Below are 9,890 nucleotides of genomic sequence, written 5' to 3'. Positions count from 1 at the left end.
TGAGACAGCTGTCGCGCATGCATGTCCTCAGTGGCGCAGAGTGCCTTCCATCAGCTTCGGCTGGTGGCCCAGCTGTGCCCCTTGTCTGGACAGGGGCAGCCTAACTTCTGTTGCCTATGTGCTGGTGGTAGCCTCAAGGTTAGATTACTGCAATGTGTTATATGTGGGGCTGCCTCTGAAGACTGCTCAGAAACTTCAGCTGGTGCTAGGTTGCTCGCCAGGGCAAGAAGGTGTGAGCATATAATGCCAACCCTGGCCTGACTGCACTGGCTGCCAGTTAGTTTCTGGGCACAACTCAAACTGCTGGTTTTGAACTATAAAGCCTTAAATAGCTCAGGACCGCAGTACCTCAAGGACCGCCTCCCGCCATAGGGACCAACCTGTGCTCATCCTCTGAGGCCCTTCTTCATGTGCCCTATCCACGAAAGGTCCAGAAGGTGACAGCAAGAGAAAAGGCCTTTTCTGTGGTGGCTCCCTGTTTGTGGAATGTTCTGCCCAGGGAGGCTTGCTCGGCTCCTTCACTACATATTTCAGCCGTCAGGCAACAATGTTTCTCTATTACCAGGCCTTGGGCTGGTTAAACATTTTATGACCTTCTAAATGTTCTTGTTGGACGCGGGTGGCGCTGTGGGTAAAAGCCACAGCGCCTAGGGCTTGCCGATCGAAAGGTCGGCGGTTCGAATCCCCGCGGCGGGGTGCGCTCCCGTTGTTCGGTCCCAGCGCCTGCCAACCTAGCAGTTCGAAAGCACCCCCGGATGCAAGTAGATAAATAGGGACCGCTTACTGGCGGGAAGGTAAACGGCGTTTCCGTGTGCGGCTCTGGCTTGCCAGATGCAGCTTTGTCACGCTGGCCACGTGACCCGGAAGTGTCTCCGGACAGCGCTGGCCCCCGGCCTCTTGAGTGAGATGGGTGCACAACCCTAGAGTCTGTCAAGACTGGCCCGTACGGGCAGGGGTACCTTTACCTTTACCTTTTTAAATGTTCTTGTGGGAGGAGGGTTACTTTGTTTGGTGTTTGGTGTTTTCATTTTGTATTTTTATGTTGTGAACCGCCTTGCCATCTTCTGATGAAGGGCCATATACAAATTAAATAAATAATAAATGTGAACAACACTCTGGAAATGCAACCTGGAACTCAGCAATGTGCAAAGGATGCGAGTAAGGTCACCTCTCTGCCATTTAAGCTACCCAATGTGAACACATAGTTGTACAGATCTGTGAAATTCAAAGCCATTATACAGTCATATATGCCTCTAAATCTCTCTGTGTGGCAGGCAGATAACTCAGCCACAACTTCTCCTACCCATTCCTTCCCAGGCCCGTTTCATTTGCTAGACGCCAATCCCCGTCCCTGCCCTTCAACAAATCACTTTCAATGGCCATCAAAAGCCACTGAACATATATCTTCATCCAGCTCTCGTAACATCAGCAGTGGGAGTCAGCAATCTAAACAACGGTCTGTTGCATCATTAGGTAAAGGTAAAGGGACCCCTGACCATTAGGTCCAGTAGTAGCCGACTCTGGGGTTGTGGCGCTCATCTCGCTTTATTGGCCGAGGGAGCCAGCGTACAGCTTCTAGGTCATGAGGCCCGCCGGAGCGGTACCTATTTATCTACTTGCACTTTGACGTGCTTTCGAACTGCTAGGTTGGCAGGAGCTGGGACTGAGCAACGGGAGCTCACCCCGTTGCAGGGATTCGAACTGCCGACCTTCTGATCGGCAAGCCCAAGAGGCTCAGTGGTTTAACCCACAGCGCCACCCATGTCCCATGTTGCCTCATTACCAGGAACAAATTGAATGTGGTGCTCAAAGACCCAGGTGCAAAGAGTCTGTGTGCAACCTTACCTTTACTAGCTATCCAAATCAGTCTGTATACATCTTTAAAGGATATTCAAACCACGTTCTGTTCCTGAGGAGAATTCTGGGAACTGTAGTTTCCCCCTCACGGAGTTACTATTCCCAGTGACCCTTAACAAACTATGGTACCCAGAATTCTTTGAGGGGAAAATGTGTTTCCAAGGTGATTCCACTGTATATTGTGTATGCAGCGTCGGTTTATCTGTTGTTGTTAACCTGCAAGGTCCACACCCCAAATCCAATAGCCAGCTATTGTGTGCAGTCTCAATACCCCTTGATATTTATCTTGTTCCCACGCGGCACTGAGGCGATGGCAAATATGTCAAGGGTAAACTTCTGTGGGGTGATGGTTAAAATGCAAAATTATATGAGAAACGATTTAAGGCTGCCTTGTGAAATGCTTCGTTCTGTGGGATTCCACCTTAAAATAGCATTTGCCTTGAGCTGTTCTTGCTAACTATAAAGAGAAACAGAGAGAAAAACAAAAGCATGTTTTCTAATGTGAATTTATGGAATGAGGGCGCTCAGTCAAAATTATTCTATCGCTTGGAGCAAATTAAAGTGGTCTCTTCTCTTTTACAAATTAGCACTACAGCTAGGCTGGTTGATCACAACTGGATATTGCTTGGGAAGGGAAAATATTGGTGTTTCTTTTCTTTTTTTTCCCCAGTAGCGAGATGTAGCTGCCTAAACTTTTGCATTACTAAACAGCTGCTTCTTTTCTCCTTGAACAGAGTTGGTTGTTGGTTGAGGTGATGGATAACCTGTGGGGTCTCCAGATGTCATTGGACCTTATATAGGCTTAAAGAAAGGTGCTTTATAGCAAGTCGGACCATTGGTACATTTAGTTTGATATTATCTACAATATCTGGCGGGACGCGGGTGGCGCTGTGGGTTAAACCACAGAGCCTAGGACTTGCCGATCAGAAGGTCAGCAGTTCGAATCCCCGCGACGGGGTGAACTCCTGTTGCTCAGTCCCTGCTCCTGCCAACCTAGCAGTTCAAAAGCACCTCAAAGTGCAAGTAGAAAAATAGGTACCGCTCTGGCGGGAAGGTAAACGGCATTTCCGTGCGCTGCTCTGGTTCACCAGAAGCGGCTCAGTCATGCTGACCACATGACCCAGAAGCTGTACGCCGGCTCCCTCGGCCAATAAAGCGAGATGAGCGCTGCAACCCCAGAGTCGGCCACGACTGGACCTAATGGTCAGGGGTCCCTTTACCTTTTTACAATATCTGGCAGTGGCTCTCCATAGTTTCTCAGCCTTACCAAACTTGGGTCCCCAGCTGTTGTTAGACTACAACTCCCATCATCCCTGACCACTGGTCCTGCTAGCTAGGGATGATGGGAGTTGTACTCCAACAACAGTCAGGGACCCAAGTTTGAGAAACACTGCAAGTGCGTTTTTAAATCGCAGGCATAAATGACTTACAGTGATTATTATTTTTTTTACATCTGGTATCTTCTACACAGAAGATGCTTTGGGTGCAGAACGAAACATTATGGGATGATGTCATGACAGGGTATGCATGCAGAGTCAAGGTCAAATCCTGCTTCAGTTTTGCTTCATAACAGCAAGATGTAAACACGGATCACCTGGAATCCTCCGAAAGCAGTGAGGAGCCCATTTGGGCTGAGAACGTACTCACAACTCATGATCGATAGATGCTCCTCAGAGTCATCATACATATAAGTTAAACAGAGTGCCCAATCTAGTTGTCACCTTTTCCCCCCAGGCAGGGTTACTGGGCCTTACAGGCAGAAAATCATCAGGTGAAACTCCCTTCCTTCCTTCCATTTCTCTTTCCAGGAAGACCTGTGCAACCATCAGGAGGTCTGTTCCAGGGTCAGAATCAGGACCTAACTTTTGGAACTCCTTGCTGTTACATATCAGACAGGCCCCTTCCGTATTATCTTTGCAGTGCGTCTTGAAGACTTCCCTTTTCCAAAAAGCCTTTTAAGTACAGAGTTGTTTTTTATTCCAGTCCATATTTTCACTGGACTTGAAATTGTTTTTGAAATATGCTTTTATTGCTGATGTTTTTATTGTGAAGTCGCTTCGGGATGCTTTTATGGAGAGCGCTTCAGAAACAAAACAAGTAAATAAATAGACGGGAGAGAGAATTCTGCCCAAACAGACAGAATTCTGCCAAGCACAACTCAGGGAACACATGACAACGAATGAGACCGTCTACCCAATGCAGCCCCCGCTTAAAAGAATTAAAGCACATCGCTTTAATTCAGAATTAGTATCCTGGCACAACCTCTAGATCTGGCATTTTCTATTTGCTCTGCGGAACTTTGCCATATGCAAAACCACATGCCAACCCAAAATATGACCCCCTGGCACATGAGGCTTCAGTGGGTGACTCCTTGAACCCAATGTGGGGAAAAACAACATTTAGCACCCTGACCACACGGTCATTCATCAGGCTCTAGACATTGTTTCTGTTTCCAGCTGTTCAACGCTATTATTAGCCAAGTCATAAACATGTACCTTATAGCGGGGGCAGCGTGAGACACAGTCAGATGCCACTTGTTCCAAAGCTGATTCAAAAACTCTTGATTCACGCTAATATTTCAGAAACTTTGCCTGCCATCTTTGGCTGTTGGCACTGCTTAGCTCAGACTGCAGTACTTGATTGGGGAAACTTGGTTGAGTTATAGCAGGATTTGGATTGCCAGCTTTCTAAACTGGCCCCGCTCCTGGACTTTTTAACAGCAGCCTGGCACACAGATATCGAGCAGGGAAATATTTCAGTGGTATGGAGAAAAAATGATAGGGAAAGCTTTCCGTGCCAGACAGAGGCTCCCCTCCAGACTGGGGTTTTATTGCGGCTCGTGTTTTGCAATGTAGTCTTGACACAGGCATAGGTGGTGGATTTATCCTGCTTTAGTTTGCGATGCGATGCATACCCAATGCTACCACATTACTGGTGTCTGGAGGGGCTATAGCGCAACGAAAGCAGCACAAAAGTAAACATTTGTGGTATAAAACGCAACAGGGTTTCAGCAGGAAGTTACGGGATATGCACCAATGCAAAATGAGGAAGCACGACCCCCCAAAAAACCCTTTCGCAGGCACAAACAGTATTAAAGGGGGATTGCGTATGACCGCCCCAATAACATAATGGGCATAATAATAATAATAATAATAATAATAATAATAATAATAATAATTTATTATTTATACCCCGCCCATCTGGCTGGGCCTCCCCAGCCACTCTGGGCGGCTTCCATAAAAACCAAAAATACAGTAAAATATCACACGTTAAAAACTTCCCTGAACAGGGCTGCCTTAAGATGTCTTCTGAATGTCAGGTAGTTGTTTATCTCTTTGACATCTGGTGGGAGGGCGTTCCACAGGGCGGGCGCCACTACCGAGAAGGCCCTCTGCCTGGTTCCCTGTAGCTTTGCTTCTCGCAATGAGGGAACCGCCAGAAGGCCCTCGGCGCTGGACCTCAGCGTCCGGGCAGAATGATGGGGGTGGAGACGCTCCTTCAGGTATACTGGACCGAGGCCGTTTAGGGCTTTAAAGGTCAGCACCAACACAAATCATCACAAAAGTGTTATAAAAAAAGGATGCCTGGAGAAGCCCCTAAGAGGTGATACGATCACCACCTACAAATATTTGAATGCCTGCAGCAAAGATAATGGAGTGAATTTGCTTTCAGTTGCTTCACAGGGTGGGACCTAAACAGTGGGTTCAAATTAAAAAGAACTATCCATTAAGAAGAACAGCTGAGAAACAGATGGCCTCAGAAAGTGGTGGATTTTCTTCATTATTTTTTTAAAAAAGTGGGAAATGGCTGGCTACCTATCCACAGCATCAGTACCTGTAGCAACAGAGTTCCTGTGTCAGTAGAGAGGTTGAGCTAGATGTCCTCTGAGGTCCCTGCCCACCAAGATTCTCCTGTTAAAGGCACATAAGCAAGGCTGGTAAAAACATGGCAACCCTAGTGGGAGATTATAGTTGAATGTGCACACCTCAGGTTGCAGTGACACTACTGTATTATCATGCCACCTTCAAGACTGAAAAGTTTTCGTTTTGTATAAGACAGGTAAAACTATAATTACATGCCGCAGGTGGTAAAAGGGCCTCCATCTATTATTATTATTAGTGCTGCCAGCTCCAGGCCCAGAGCCTAAAAATATCTAGGGAACAGCAGCACCTTCTTTCCTATTTTTTGAATCCTATTTCCAACGTCTGTTCCTGTATAAACAGGAACTTAATTTGCAGTCATCTGCAGGTTTTAATGTTTATGTTCAAGCTCTGAAATGGCGTAAGTGTTGCAGGACAGTGATGAGAGGCACTTTGGCTCCTCCACGTGTTGTTGGATGTCAGGACTGTGGGATGTGATCCATGAGAAGCAGTCAAGTACAACATTCCTTGTGAATGCTAGAGAAGACATGCGAGGGAATGTTTGGTCCAGCCTGTCAAAACTTCCTGTTCCTCCTGGCTGGAGCATCCTTCCTTCTGCATGTGATAGAAGGTGGGCGTGACCTAACCTGTCCAGGTAACAAAAGGACGAGTCACACATCACACACCCCTCTTTTTGACTTCCTTCTTCGTTTGACCAGCTTATAGGTAGGACTGCCCTGCTAGCTCTCAGCTAGCAGAAGCGCTGGGATTATTCCTCCATATTGGGTAGATCCACATGTACATATTTATAACTAAGTCTGCTTTCAAGAATCCAGCTGTGAACTGATGTGAGTAAACTTTTCTAATCTACTTTGAATAAGATCATCACATCTTTATTCTTTTAAGAGGGATTCAAGGGAAATTACCAGGAACGTACAATTCAATCTGAGACAGATTGAATTGTATAATAGTGAGAGGTTCACACGAGCCTGCAACCAGCTATCTATCTGCTGTGTATATAAAAGGGGAATGTAACTCTGCTACATAAAGGAACTTGCTAGCGCAAGTTAGGAAGGCTATTCATAAATAATATATCCTCTCCTGCCACCCTGAACATTCCCACAAGGAAGGTTTTGGGCATCACATGGCAAGACAGATTCTCAAACAAAGATGTGCTCTCCCAAGCCCATATTCCCAGCATGTTTGTACTCCTGTCTCAGAAACATCTGTGCTGGGATAGTCATATCCACAGAATGGAAGATGTGCTCTACAGGGAGCTGGCTTTAGGTACCAGGCCTGTTGGCAGACCAACTCTGTGTTACAAAGACTTCTGCAGACGCGCCATAAAGGCTGACAACATCACCGCCACTGTATGGGAAACCCTTCCAAACAACCACAGTGCCTGGAGACAGGCAGTCAAGTCATGTATCCACAGCAATGACCAGAGGAGGAATAATGGCTGGGAGGAGTGCAGAAGAACCGTCATGGTGCATCTGCAAAAGCACAATCGGGTACCTTCATCTGCCCCAGCTGCAACAAACATGTCTCTCCTGTATCAGTTTCTACAGCAACAGCTGGCACTGTAAACTTCCAGCGGTTTGACTTCACCAGCAAATGTGCACTCTCCTCCATTGCCTCCTGAGACAGACAGATGCCAACTCTGAGAAAAAAGCTCTGGTTATTCCTCACCATTATCCATGATGACTGGGGGATGATGGGAGTCCAGAGGATCACAACTTCTCCATCTCTACTGAAATATCTTGCTGTATTGTTACAGGCACAGTATATATGATCTTAAAGTTATAGTGTTTTTAAAGGAATCTTTAAGGCTCAGGGCTCCTTTACATTAGGCTGAGTCATTCTGTGATATTCTGAATTTATTCACTGTCTGATGAGACTTTTTGAAGATCTGCCAGCCAGATTTCTCCTACACACACACCTTATTTAAACAAACAAACAAAAACAAACTTCCTCCCTCCCAGCATTGTAAATGGCTGAAGAACATTTGGACTGAGAGATATGGGTCCTTTTGTGATTTACATTTCTCTAGGCGATCCTAGCAAGTCACTTTCCGTATGCAAATATGAATGGCAATCAGATTAGCCAATGATTCACATATTACTTAATCTTACCTGTTCTTGATCCACACCTGTGCAAATAACACAGGAAAGTGAAAGCGTATGCACCCACAAAAGATCTCTCACAATATCCTGAGCTTCGCACACTAAATTTCCCCAAAGAATTCCAGGTTTGTATCTCCTGGCTCCTCTGTTGCCCTTTCAAATCCTCACCCACCTCATCAGCACCAAGCTCTGCTTTTTGGGGGGGGAAAGCGAGGCAATAGCCACAAAGTCAGGTCTTAATGGGCAGATCCCCTCACTTGTTGAACCAGCTTCTAGTGATAGGTTCTCTTAAGTAAAGGTAAGGGGACTCCTGACCATTAGGTCCAGTTGTGGCCGACTCTGGGGTTGCAGCGCTCATCTCGCTTTATTGGCCGAGGGAGCCGGCATACAGCTTCTGGGTCATGTGGCCAGCATGACTAAGCCACTTCTGGCGAACCAGAGCAGCGCATGGAAATGCCGTTTACCTTCCCGCTGGAGTGGTACCTATTTATCTACTTGCACTTTGATGTACTTTCGAACTGCTAGGTTGGCAGGAGCAGGGACCGAGAAACGGGAGCTCACCCCGTCGTGGGGATTCGAACCACCAACCTTCTGATCGGCAAGCCCTAGGCTCTGTGGTTTAACCCACAGCGCCACCCGCATCCCTGATAGGTTCTCTTGCCTTTGACCAAATCAGTGAAGGCAAGCCCCCAGACATTTCTGCTCTCCATCCAAAGGCAGAACATCTCTGCCACTGTGCTATGGCTCTGTTATCTTTCCACTGCCTCTCACAGCCTGCTCAAACAAGTTGCAAGACATTTACCTCCTTCCTTGAGGAGGAGTCCCCCGTTCTCTAAGCAGAATGTCTTATGGAGGGAAAGGAAGTGATGCAAGGCTGTCTGATCATACACATCACTGCCTGGGCTGCCCAGCAATACCTGTAGGACCTTTGGCAGGATGCAGCTGGCTCAAGAGGACTAGGAAAGGGAGAGGCCCAGGGCAAAAGGGCGAGGTGAGTGGAAGGAGGTGGGGACATGGAAATTAGGAGAAAGGTGAGGATGTGACTCACAAGCAGCAGCTGCTTCCAACTCCACAAAAGCACACCAGGTGTCCTGAACCACAAACCACTACACTAAAGCTACCTGCCCTATTTACACTCCTCTTTTGGAAGTTCTCTACTTAAAGGGCTGTTGCTTGGTTTAAAGATCATCAGAAGAGACAGACAGCAAAAGAGGCCTGGAAGTTGGTCGTCTACAGTTAGTAGCAGATTTGGGGGTCTCAAATTTCAGTGGTGCCCTGTGTGACGCCAAAATTGGGCACCCCTTGCCTTCCATTCTACATTATAGTTGCAACACCCCCCCCAGGCTCTGTGTCCAGTGTGGCTAAACCAGTCACGTTCCCCTAAACCCCAGACCCTCAAAATATCCCTGTTTTTCAGGGACAGTCCCAGATTTGCAGAAGCCGTCCCAGTTTCTGATTTGATCCAGCTTTTCTTTAGGACGTCCCTATTTTCATCAGAGAAATGTTGGAGGGTATGACGTTTTGAGACACACACACACATCCAAGCCAATGAGATAAGTAACTCTACAACTTATAGAAGACATCTGAAGGCAGCCCAGTATAGGGATTTTTAAAAAAATGTTTAATGTTTTATTATGTTTTTCCATATATTGGAAGCCACCCAGAGTGGTTGGGGCAACCTAGTCAGAAGGGTGGGCCATTATTATTATTATTATTATTATTATTATTATTATTATTATTGAATAGGACATCCCTATTTTCATCAGAGAAGTGTTGGATGGTATGAAATCTGCCTCTGCACCTGGGCTGCAGATTGTGTGGGCCCTTCCTCATTGTGGTAAACTCTCATCTAACAAAGTGCATTTCCATAGGAAAATGATATGTAAATCTGCCCCCCTTTTGGGCAATGCATAAAATGGTTACTCCACACATAGAGGATTTGTGGGCTGGGCTGGATTCTCCAGAAACAACATAGGCTGCATCACAAGCAAGTGTGCTTGAGTGAACACTTTCAAGGCAGCAACACTCCTTAATCTTACACAAAATAAAG

Source organism: Podarcis raffonei, chromosome 7 (assembly GCF_027172205.1).
Source record: "Podarcis raffonei isolate rPodRaf1 chromosome 7, rPodRaf1.pri, whole genome shotgun sequence".
Classification (NCBI taxonomy): domain Eukaryota; kingdom Metazoa; phylum Chordata; class Lepidosauria; order Squamata; family Lacertidae; genus Podarcis; species Podarcis raffonei.
Note: the sequence above shows the minus strand (reverse complement) of the source record.